Below are 12,846 nucleotides of genomic sequence, written 5' to 3' on the forward strand. Positions count from 1 at the left end.
GTGAAGCTCTGCTGTACCTCGAGTATTAAAGCAATTACTATTGTTCCTCTATTCAATTCCGCTTGTTCTTGTTCTAAGATATCACTTGTTCTTCAACTTGATGAATGTGATGATCCATGACACTCATCATCATTCTCACCTATGAACGTGTGCCTGACAACCACCTCCGTTCTACCTTAGATTGGGTGAATATCTCTTGGATTCCTGATACACGATGCATGGTTGATCGCCTGACAACCGAGCGCTCGCTTGACAACCGAGCCAGCCATTCCTTGAGATCAGAGTCTTCGTGGTATAGGCTAGAACTGATGGCGGCATTCAAGAGAATCCGGAAGGTCTAACCTTGTCTGTGGTATTCTGAGTAGGATTCAATGATTGAATGACTGTAACGAGCTTCAAACTCCTGAGGGCGGGGCGTTAGTGACAGACGCAAAAGAATCACTGGATTCTATTCCGGCCTGATTGAGAACCGACAGATGGATAGCCGTGCCGTGACAGGGTGCGTTGAACATTTCCACTGAGAGGATGGGAGGTAGCCACTGACAACGGTGAAACCCTTGCATAAGCGTGCCATGGAAAGGAGTAAGAAGGATTGGATGAAGACAGTAGGAAAGCAGAGAGACGGAAGGAACATAGCATCTCCATACGCTTATCTGAAATTCCCACCAATGAATTACATAAGTATCTCTATCTTTATCTTTATGTTTTATTCGTATATCACCCATATCCATTTGAGTTTGCCTGACTAAGATTTACAAGGTGACCATAGCTTGCTTCATACCAACAATCTCTGTGGGATCGACCCTTACTCGCGTAAGGTTTATTACTTGGACGACCCAGTACACTTGCTGGTTAGTTGTGCGAAGTTGTGTTTATGCCATGGTATTGAACACCAAGTTTTTGGATTCATTACCGGGGATTATTTGATTTGTGAAAAGTATTGATCACAATTTCGTGCACCACTGGGTGAACCTTTTCATATTGTGACTCAGCTTTGCTAAAGTCCCAAGTTAGAGGTGTCCAGAGTTCTTATGCACACTCTTTTTTGCTCTGGATCACGACTTTAACCACTCAGTCTCAAGCTTTTCACTTGGACCTGCATGCCACAAGCACATGGTTAGGGACAGCTTGATTTAGCCGCTTAGGCCTAGATTTTATTTTCTTGGGCCCTCCTATCCATTGATGCTCAAAGCCTTGGATCCTTTTTACCCTTGCCTTTTGGTTTTAAGGGCTATTGGCTTTTTCTGCTTCCTTTTTTCTTTTTTTTTTCCGCAAGCTTTTGCTTTTTCACTGCTTTTTCTTGCTTCAAGAATCAATTGAGCCAACAATTTTAACATTCATAAACAACAAGATAAAAAATATGCACTATTCAAGCATTCATTCAAAAAACAAAAAGTATTGCCACCACATCAATATAATTAAACTAATTTCAAGGATGAATTCAAAACTCATGTACTTCTTGTTCTTTTGTATTGGAAACATTTTTCATTTAAGAAAGGTGAAGGATTCATGGAATTATTCATAGCCTTAAGACATAGACACTAGACACTAATGATCATGTAATAAAGACACACACATAGACAAACATGAAGCTAAAAAAAACGAAAAATAGAGAGATAAGAACAAGGAAGTTAAGGAATGAGTCCACCTTAGTGATGGTGGCGCCTTCTTCTTGAAGGACCAATGGTGTTCTTGAGCTCCTCTATGTCTCTTCCTTGCCTTTGTTGCTTCTCCTTCATAGCTCTTTGATCTTCTCTAATCTCATTGAGAATGATGGAGTGTTCTTGGTGTTCCACCCTTAATTGGTTCATGTCATGACTCAATCCTTCTAGAGAAGTGTTAAATTGTTCCCAATAGTTGTTTGGAGGAAAATGCATCCCTTGAGGCATCTCATGAATTTCTTGATGATGAGCTTCCTCATGCGTCTCTTGAGATCCATGAATAGGCTCTCTTGTTTGCTCCATCTTTTTTTTAGTAATGGGCTTGTCCTCTTCAATGAGGATGTCTCCTTCTATGACAACTCTAGCTAAGTAGCATAGATGGCAAATAAGATGAGGAAAAGGTAGCCTTGCCAAGGTGGAGGGCTTTTCGGCTACTTTGTAGAGTTCTAGAGAGATGACTTCATGAACTTTTACTTCCTCTCCAATCATGATGCTATGGATCATGATGGCCCGATCCACAATTACTTCGGATTGGTTGCTAGTGGGGATGATGGAGCGTTGGATGAACTCCAACCATCCTCTAGCCATAGGCTTAAGATCCAGTCTTCTCAATTGAACTGGCTTGCCTTTTGAGTCTTTTTTCCATTGAGCTCCTTCCACACATATGTCCATGAGGACTTGGTCCAACCTTTGATCAAAGTTGACCCTTCTAGTGTAGGGGCGTACATCTTCTTGCATCATAGGCAAGTTGAATGCCAACCTTACGTTTTCCAGACTGAAATCTAAGCATTTTCTCCGAACCATTGTAAGCCAATTCTTTAGGTTTGGGTTCATGCTTTGATCATGGTTCCTAGTGATCCATGCGTTTGCATAGAACTCTTGAACCATTAAGATTCTGACTTATTGAATGGGGCTGGTAAGAACTTTCCAACCTCTTCTTTGGATCTCATGTCGGATCTCCGGGTACTCATTTTTCTAGAGCATGAAAGGGACCTCAGGGATCACCTTCTTCTTAGCCATAACTTCATAGAAGTGGTCTTGATGGGCTTTGAGATGAATCTCTCCATCTCCCATGACTCGGAGGTGGAAGCTTTTGTCTTCCCTTTCCTCTTTCTAGAGGTTTTTCCAGCCTTAGGTGCCATCAATGGTTATGGAAAAACATAAAAGCTAGACTTTTACTATACCAAACTTAGAATGTTGCTCGTCCTCGAGCAAAAGAAGAAAGAATAGGTGAAGAAGAAGAAGATATGGAGGATAGGGAGAGAGATGTGTATTCGGCCAAGGGAGATTGATAAACCCCATTTGTAGGGTTTATCTTGTGCTTGATTTAGGAGATTTTATAACCTTTTACCCACATTTATCCATTGAAATAGCATGGTTTTATAACTTCTCCTTTAATTGTGCTTAAGAGTGAAAACATGCTTTTTAGGACTTAAAATAGCTAAATCTAATTCTCCTTGATTCCATTAGATGCCTTGATATGTTTGCTAAGTGATTTCAGATTTAGGAGGCAAGGATTGGACCAAGGGAATGAAGGAAAAGCATGTAAAAATGGAGAACTCATGGAGAAATAAAGGAAATGCAAAAGCTGTCAAGCCGACCTCTTCACACTTAATCGGTCATAACTTGAGCTACAGAAGTCCAAATGATGCGGTTCCAGTTGGGTTGGAAAGCTAACATCCGGGGCTTCAAAACGAAATAAGCTTTACTATGGTTGAATCGCGCATGGTGACGCGTACGCACCGTTGGTGCACGTGATTCACTTCATGCAAACTCGTGGCTAGCGAATTTACAAGCCTTGTAGGCCCAATCCAACTCATTTCTGATGCTATTTAAGCCAAGGATTGAAGGGGGAATGAACATACTTCACAACATTTAGAAGTTAGTTACCATTAGTCATAGTCTAGTTTTAGAAGTAGTTTCTAGAAAGAGAAGCTCTCACTTCTCTCTAGGATTAGGATTAGGATTAGGTTTAGTTCTTAGATCTAGATTTTAATTCATCTTCTTCTACTTTTATCTTCTCAATTCCTTGTTGTTACATTCATTCTTCTTCCATTCTTTTGTTGTAATTTCCTTTATGTTGTTCTTGTGTTTTGTTGTAGATCTACTTTTGTTTCTTCTACTCTCTTTCAATTCAATCAAGGTAATTCATAATAAATGTGTTTCTTTTGATTGTTGTTGTTAATTCCTTTCAATAATTGTTGTTAGATTTCATTCTTGTTGTCAATTTACTATGCTTTTCTTTTGTTCCTTCCAAGTGTTTGAGAAAATACTTGGTTGGATTCTAGAGTAGAGTTTTATGTTCTTGGCTTGGAAAGGTAACTTAGGAACTCTTGAGTTACTAATGTCCAAGTAATTGATGATTGGGATCCATTGACTCTAGTTCTCACTAACTGAATTAGTGGAGAGTTAGGACTTATGGACTAGGATTGATATAGCTCATTTGACTTTCCTTTACTACTAGTTAGAGGATGATCTAATGAGATTAATCCTTGCCAATTCTCATATTGTGGTTAGTGATTAGGATACAGATCCTTGACCACCAACCCTTGCCAATATCTTTTTAGGCCTTAGCTTACTTTCTTGTCATTTATCTTTCATGTTTCTTATTAAAACCCCAAAAATAACTCACAACCAATAACAAAACACTTCATTACAATTCCTAGAGAGAACGACCCGAGGTTTGAATACTTCGGTTTATAAATTTTAGGGGTTTGTTTTAGTGACAAACAACTTTTTGTATGAAAGGATTATTGTTGGTTTAGAAACTATACTTGCAACGAGAATTCATTTGTAAAATTCTAAACCGTAAAAAATCCAATCATCAAAATGGCACCGTTGCCGGGGAATTGCAATGGTGTTGTGTTATTGGTTATTGTATATATGTGAATATTGTGAATATGTTTGCTTTTTGCTTCTTTGTTAGTTTTTAGTTTGTTCTTTTTATTTGTTACTATTTTTGTTGTTTTTGCCCTCTCTTGCTATCATGGATTCTCACTTTGGCTATGAGTGTAGTTATAACTATGTTGTAGGTGATGAGAACTATAATGAGAATGTGTATCAAGGATGGGATAACCAAAGGTGAGAGGAGCCATTTGCATATGATCAATTCTCTTGGCAACAACCTCCACCAATGCACTATGAAGAAGAGCCATTCTATGATGCATATCAATCCAATGGCTATGGTAAATCTCCTTGTGATTTTCAAGAACCACCACCATATGCCTATGAATCATATCCTCAACATGATCATCAACTATACTCACAAGCCTCTTTTAACCAAATACCTCTATATGACTCTAATCCTTATCCACCACACCAACCACCTTTTGAACCATATGAGCCATATATGGAACCACAATTCCAAGATTACTACTCCCAAGAATCAACTCAATATACACCACCACCTTACCAAGAAGAACCATCTTCCTATAATGAACCCTTTCTCCAATTTGATGAACCTTTCCACCCACCCCAATCTCTAATGGATGAAACCCTTGGTGTTCTTGTTCAAGGGCAAGAAGAGATGAAAAGGGATGTGCAAAATTTCATGGCCGCCTTGGATGCGGTAACAAATCAATTAGCCTCCCATTGCTTGAACACTCAAGGAACTCCCATGGCTACATGTGGAGAATCAAATGAAGAACATAGCATGAAGGAGATATTGGAAACTCCGGTGGAAAATGAGGGAAGTTACTTTGTATTGGAACAATTGGAGGAAGCTTTAATTGTTGAAGACAAGGAAGAAGTGGTAGAAGACTTAGGAGATGCGGAGCTTCCATGGGAGCATAGAGTTGAAGAAAACCCCTCCAAGATGATTGAAATTGATGCTAGGGAGGAAAGTGCACACCTTCCATATGAAGACTTGGATGGGATAGAGAAAGAATTGAGTTCCCTTGGTGATAAAGATCAAGCATCAAGTCTTAGTGGTGAAGAATCCTTTGAGCATGAAGAACCTTCTCCGGTTGGATTTGAAAGCGTTGAGGAGGTAAATTTTTCTCACCCTCCCTATTATTATTTGAGTAAAGGAAAAGGTTTAGATAAAATTGTTGAACAAAGGATTGAGATTAAGAGACCTTTTGAAGAGGTGGAAATCCCTAGAAATAGAAGAACGAGGGTTGGTTATGCTTTGTCAAGATCTTTGGAAGCATCTTTGCCTAGGTTGCCATCTACACCTTTCATTTGAGTGGGTGAAATTCATTTCTATTAGCTTTATTATTCCACTTGAATATGGTTTGCTTGAAATGGATGGCCAACTTAGGGAAGTTTGTGGGATGAAGCGTAAACAGAAAAGGTCTTGTGGTGGGCGTTGCAAATCAAGGCTCATTAGGGTTGATGCATCAAACATGAGATATAAAGGTTGGAGTAGTGCTCAAATAGATGGGTCTAGGAGGATTGTTGGCCACTATATAGAGAATTCACCTTACTTACCATCCGGATGGACTAATAATGATGATCAACTTCAAGACGGGTGTGAAAATAAAGTATGGGATCCCGGATTAGAAAAAGAGGATCAACATTGGGAGCCCCAAGCTTGTGAAGAACTCCATCAACACTTGGCTCAATCCATGAAGAATGGGGCACAATGGAGAACCAAGCATTGGTGGGAGTTCCAAGATGAATACAAGCACAAGCCACCTTGATGAGGAGCTCCCCATAAGTCCAACTTAAGGACAATAAACAAAAGTGCTAGGTGGGAGACAACCCACCATGGTAACTTCTTTTCATTTTCCTTTTTGTATACATTGGTAAAAGTAGTTTAAATTCATGTTTTGATTAGTTTGTTGAGTTTAATTAGCATTTTATCATGTTAAATAAGGTTTTAGGGTGTTTTCGTAGCTGTTTGGAGGTTTGGAATGCTTGGATTGGTGCAAAAACATAGCAAAAATTTTTGAAAAACAGAGCACCGTCCACACATACGCGCACTGCGCGCGTACGCGTGCATCAAGCATTTTTGACCATCCACGCGTGCGCGCCAACCACGCGTACGCGTGGATTGAGAAGTTCCACATTCCCTACATTTTCTAGAGAGTTATGCCTACGCCACGCCAACGTTGTGCCTTTGGCACAACCCCACTCGCGCGCACGCGCACATGACGCGTACGCACAACTCTCGAAATAAGCCATCGACGCGCGCGCGCCATGCGTGCGTACGCGTGGATGCCCTTCCTTCAATACATTTCTTTCCCTCTCCTACCCTTAATCCAACACTCCCAAACACCATTGATAACCATTTATTTTAGTTAGTTATTAGTTAGTTAGTTAGTTAATTAGTTAGTTAGTCAGTTGATTAGTTAGTCTTAGTTTTGTTTTCATTTTATTTTCTCTCTTTTCATCATAAGTGTTGGATTATTGACTTTGTTTACTATACATTGCTGCCCCTTATTGCCTAAATGCTATTTTAGCATGAATGGTTTTTGATAATCTTTGTTGGACTATTTAATTGAGGTTATATTTTACTACTTGGTTTTGAGTTTTTCATGCTTACCTTTTAAGAATACCAAGTGATGAGAATTGCCTTCGAGCTTGTAACTCTTTTTGAATTGCATGATTTGACCACCATGTGATTTGAGCCTTATTCTGTGATTAGGCAACCTCTTGATGGATGATGTTATGCATTTACCTTAATGCATTGTATTTCATGATCATATGCATCCATATGTTTTAGCTTGAATGCTTCCATGCTTCTTTAATGCTTGTTTTACCTTACAAGTTTACTTAAAGCATCTCAAGCACACTAGGATAAGTGAAGTACATGCTTCTTTTGTGACATAACTTTTATGCTAATGTGTGTTCTAAACCGCGCAATTTATAATTCACACACCTAATATTTCTTAATGTCACACTAATTCACTCACTCAATTCTAGTGATTTACTTCATTCCAACAATTATGCTTCCTTGCTTTTGTTTTCCCATCTTATGGTGTTATATTTTTGTTTTTCACAAATGATGCACCACAAGCAATAACGGAAGCAAGACTAAGAACACACAGCATTCCGGAGATTCACCGTACCCCCTTGCTCATCTTTGAGTGCACCGAGGATGGTGCAAACTTTTAAGTGTGGGGAGGTCGTCCGACCGATCGGCGATTTTGGGTGACAAATTTCTAATCTCAACACTTTTTTGCATTTCATTCTAGGATTTTAGGATTTTTACTTGCATTTTCCTATTTTTGCATGCATATACACAATAAGCTTAGTCAAAATAATGAGATGTTTCAAGAATTCTATCTATAGGGCACCAATTGATTTGAGTGAAAACTTTTCATAGAACTTGCTTGAATTATATATCTTGTGGATCATGTTTTGAGCTAAGAACACAAGCAAGTGAGATTTGAGCCTAATGGTGTGGTTACATCTTATAACCACTTATTTTTCCTTCTTATGTGGAATTATTCTCTTTCTATGATTGTAATCTTTGAATTGTTTGATCCTTTATATCCATTATTTTATGTATTTATGCATTTATATGATTGAGGCCATCATTTCATTTAGCTCACTTACCCAAAAAGCCTTACCTTTTATCTTCCATTGTTAGCCAAATTTGAGCCTACGATTAACCCACTTGTTCTTAATTTTAGCACATTACAAGCCTAAAGCGGAAAATAATAAATGTCCTTAATTTGAATCTTTGATTAGCTTAGGCAAGTGTGTGTGAGTATCATTCAAGTGTGGGAATCTTGGGACATTGGGTGAATAAAAGGGTAGTTTTGTATTTTTATTGAAAATATGGGGAATTGGGTACATGCTCATGTATTGATCAAATGTATAGACCTTATGCATTGATGCTCTTGTATATAGAAAGAAAAAAATGAGAAAAACAAAAGAAAAAAGAAAAAAAAGAAAAAATAATATGGAAAAGAAAAAGAAAAAAATAGAAAAAGAAGAAAAAGAAGAAAAAGAAAGTAATAAAAAGGGGACAAAATGCCCCAAAGCAAGGTCCAATAAAACTATGTGTTGTGAAATGAAAAGAAATTGCATGAGTATGTGAAAAAGTGAGAAATGGGTAGTTAGGTTAGCTTTGAAATTGTATAGGATGTCATAGGTTAGGTGGGAAGTTTAAGCTTATCAAAGATTCAAATTTCAATCACCAAAAAAAAAAAGATTCAAATTTCAAGCTCACTTGACCAAATATGCATCCTACCTTGACCCTAGCCCCATTACAACCAAAGAAAAGACCTCATGATATATGTATGCATGCATGAAATATTTGTTGATTGTTAGAAGAAAAACAAATCTTAGAAAGCATGATTAGGAGAGAATTGAGAGAATCAACCCTAAACACTTGAGCGAATAGAGTGCAAACACTACCGGTGAGGGTTGGATTGCTCAATTACATGTTTCCACCCATGATCATCTCCTTTCATGCAAGTTTGTAAAAATATTTAATAGCTCAATTCAATTGTGGAGTAGACTTGCTAGTCCTTAGCCCTTGTGCATATATGCTTCTTGGGAACTGATTTATTTTGACCAAGCAATTGCATTCATTTAGATAGTTTCATATAGGTAGATTGCATTTAGTTAGTTCCATTGAATAAATGCCATGCCCTTTACTTCATTCTTGGTTTAAGCATGAGGACATGCTTGGTTTAAGTGTGGGGAGGTTGATAAACCCCATTTGTAGGGTTTATCTTGTGCTTGATTTAGGGGATTTTATAACCTTTTACCCACATTTATCCATTGAAATAGCATGGTTTTATAACTTCTCCTTTAATTGTGCTTAAGAGTGAAAACATGCTTTTTAGGACTTAAAATAGCTAAATCTAATTATCCTTGATTCCATTAGATGCCTTGATATGTTTGCTAAGTGATTTCAGATTTAGGAGGCAAGGATTGGACCAAGGGAATGAAGGAAAAGCATGTAAAAATGGAGAACTCATGGAGAAATAAAGGAAACGCAAAAGCTGTCAAGCCGACCTCTGCTTTCCTATTGCTTTCATCCAATCATTCTTACTCCTTTCTATGGCAAGCTGTATGTTGGGTTTCACCGTTGTCAATGGCTACCTCCCGTCCTCTCTGTGAAAATGGTCCAAATGCTCTGTCACAGCACGGCTAATCATCTGTCGGTTCTTGATCATGTCGGAATAGGATCCATTGATCCTTTTGCGTCTGTCACTACGCCCAACACTCGCGAGTTTGAAGCTCGTCACAGTCATTCAATCCCTGAATCCTTCTTGGAATACCACAAACAAAGTTTAGACTTTTCGGATTCTCAAGAATGGCCGCCAATAATTCTAGCTTATACTACGAAGACTCCGATCTTTCGAAATGGAGGTTAAGAGACATGCGCTCGATCTAAGGTAGAACGGGAGTGGTTGTCAGGCACGCGTTCATAAGGACGAATGATGATGAGTGTCCCGGATCATCACATCCATCATGTTAAAGTGCAGCGAATATCTTAGAATAAGAATAAGCTTGAATTAAAGAGAAGAACAATAGTAATTGCATTAATTCTCGAGGTACAACAGAGCTCCACACCTTAATCTATGGTGTGTAGAAACTCCACCGTTGAAAATACATAAGAACAAGGTTCAGGCATGGCCGAATGGCCAGCCCCCAAACGTGATCAATAGTCTCCAAAAATGATCTAAGGAAAGCTAAAGATGTCTAATACAATAGTAAAAAGTTCTGTTTATACTAAACTAGTTACTAGGGTTTACAGAAATAAGTCTAAATGTAGAAATCCACTTCCAGGGCCCACTTTGGTATGTGATTGGGCTGATCTTGAGCTTTACATGTGCAGAGGCTTCTCTTGGGGTTAAACGCCAAGTTGTGATGTGTTTTTGGCGTTTAACTCTGGTTTGTGATGTGTTTCTGGCATTTTACTCTAGAATACAGCGTGGAACTGGCATTGAACGGCAGTTTGCGTCGTTTAAGCTCGAACAAAGTATGGACCATTATATATTGCTGGAAAGTCCTGGATGTCTACTTTCCAACGAAGTTGAGAGCACGCCATTTGGAGTTTTGTAGCTCCAGAAAATTTGTTTCGAGTGCAGGGAAGTCAAATTCCAACAACATTAGCAGTCCTTTGTCAGCCTCCTATCAGATTTTTGCTTAGGTCCCTCAATTTCAGCCAGAAAATATCTGAAATCACAGATAAATACACAAAATCATAGTAAAGTCCAAAAATGTGAATTTTGTATAAAAACTAATGAAAACATCCCTAAAAGTAGCTAGATCCTACTAAAAACTACCTAAAAACAATGCCAAAAAGTGTATAAATTATCCGCTCATCAATCATTAGTGTTAAATGAGTTGTTCTTTATAGATAATTGTTAGTGGGTCCGCATAATTTCCAATTTAATTGCAATTTGAACATGTATTTTGTTAGTGCATTCCATGTGTTTGATGAAATGTTTTCTTTGATTATGGAGTAGTTCTCTTTACTCTTGGCCTAAGCTATGAGAATTGGGTCACCTTGAGTCATTGGGTTTCATTGGATTGTTGATTGGAGAACCCTTAGTGTTCAAGTTGATAACCATTAACACCAATCCACTACTAATATAATTAGTAGATTGGTTGGGACTTATGGGTTGAAATTGATCAAGCCACCTGACGTACTTCAAACCTAAGAGTAGATGTTACGTACTTAAGGTTCTTGGAGGTAGACTTAGTTAGTTTGGTTCCCTACAATTAGCAAATTATGGTTGTAGACAAGGATGGAGACCTCAATTCCCATGCGCTTAGCCAATAGTTCTTTTTATTATTCATATTTGAAAACCCAAAATCTCACTTGTTTAATTTTAGCCTTGGTTCATTGCTTATTTGTAAAGTAGAAGTAGATTATATGTTTTCTTGGTTTGGTTACTTGATTTAGTTTCCTGCATTTTAAGTTTTCTTGCATGATAAGTTCAGTAGTCTAATTTTGTGATCATGATTTACAACCCCGAATTTCTAACCAATGTTAATGCACATGTTTGCCCATTCTTCGTGAGACGACCCAAGTTTTGAATACTTCGGTTAACTTGTATTGGGGTTGAACTTGTGACAACCAAATCCCTCTTTAAAATTTGATTCGAGGATTGGTCATCGGTTGGGAACTATACTACCAACGGGATCATTTTGTACGAAATCCCTAACCAGTACTTGTGCTTGCCATCACATCTCCTCCAACGTTTGGATTAGCTGCCATGGTTGTGTCTTTAGCTTCTTACTCTAGAGAGTCTGTGAGATTCCTTTCGGCTCTTATAGCTTGAGCTTGTTGTAGACGTCACCTCAAGATCCTCTCAAGTTCAGGATCAGGATCAAATAGGGGTTCTCAATCCCTGTGCCTGCTCATAAACAAGATGAAATAAACCAAGAAGAAGAAAAGAAAGGAGTCTCTATGTTAGAGTATAGAGGACTCCCTATGAGAGTCTATAACAAAGAAATCAAATGAGATAGATTAAAGAGAAATAAAAAATAGATGTGTCTTTAAGCTAAGAATTTTTGAAAATAAGGAGAGAAAAAAAAAGTTAAAAATTTTCAAAAAAGAAGAAAGAGAAAGAAAAATTAAAGAGACACCAAACTTTTAAAATTAAAATAAAATAGACAATTAACTAACAAAATCTTGAAAATAAAGATAGAAGATTTGATTTTGAAAATTTTTGAAAATTAGAAAGAGAATGTCAAACAAAGATCTTGAAATTCAAATTTAAAAGAAAGAAAAACTAACAAAATACTAAACATTTAAAATTTGATTGTTTTTAAAATCAAGATAACAAAATTTTGAAAATTAAAGAAAAGATATGATAAAGATCAAAGAAGAAAAGATAAACAAGAAAATTAAATGTAAAAAAAAGATTAATAATGGGACACCAAACTTTAAAATTTTAAATCAAGAAAAGAAAAAAATTCAAAAGTTTTGAAAATTAAAAGTTTTTTTAGAACACTAAAAAGGAAAGAAAAACACTAAAATAACACCAAACTTAAAACTTTTGAAATCAAACAAGAGAAAACACAAAAAAAATTAAAACAAAAAGAAAGATAGAAAAAGTAAAACAAGATAGAAAGCAAAAGTTCAAGAAAGCACACAAGAGCAATTTTCAAAAATCAAGAGAAAGAAAAATAATTGACCAAAACTATTAAGAAACACCAAACTCTAAAACCTTTGAAGTTGTATTGCTATGACTGAAATTTGTTTGTGTAATTCTGGTGGTTGTATTTTTGATTTTGTGCACTTGGTACATATAAATTTGTCCCTATA

Source organism: Arachis hypogaea, chromosome 3 (assembly GCF_003086295.3).
Source record: "Arachis hypogaea cultivar Tifrunner chromosome 3, arahy.Tifrunner.gnm2.J5K5, whole genome shotgun sequence".
Classification (NCBI taxonomy): domain Eukaryota; kingdom Viridiplantae; phylum Streptophyta; class Magnoliopsida; order Fabales; family Fabaceae; genus Arachis; species Arachis hypogaea.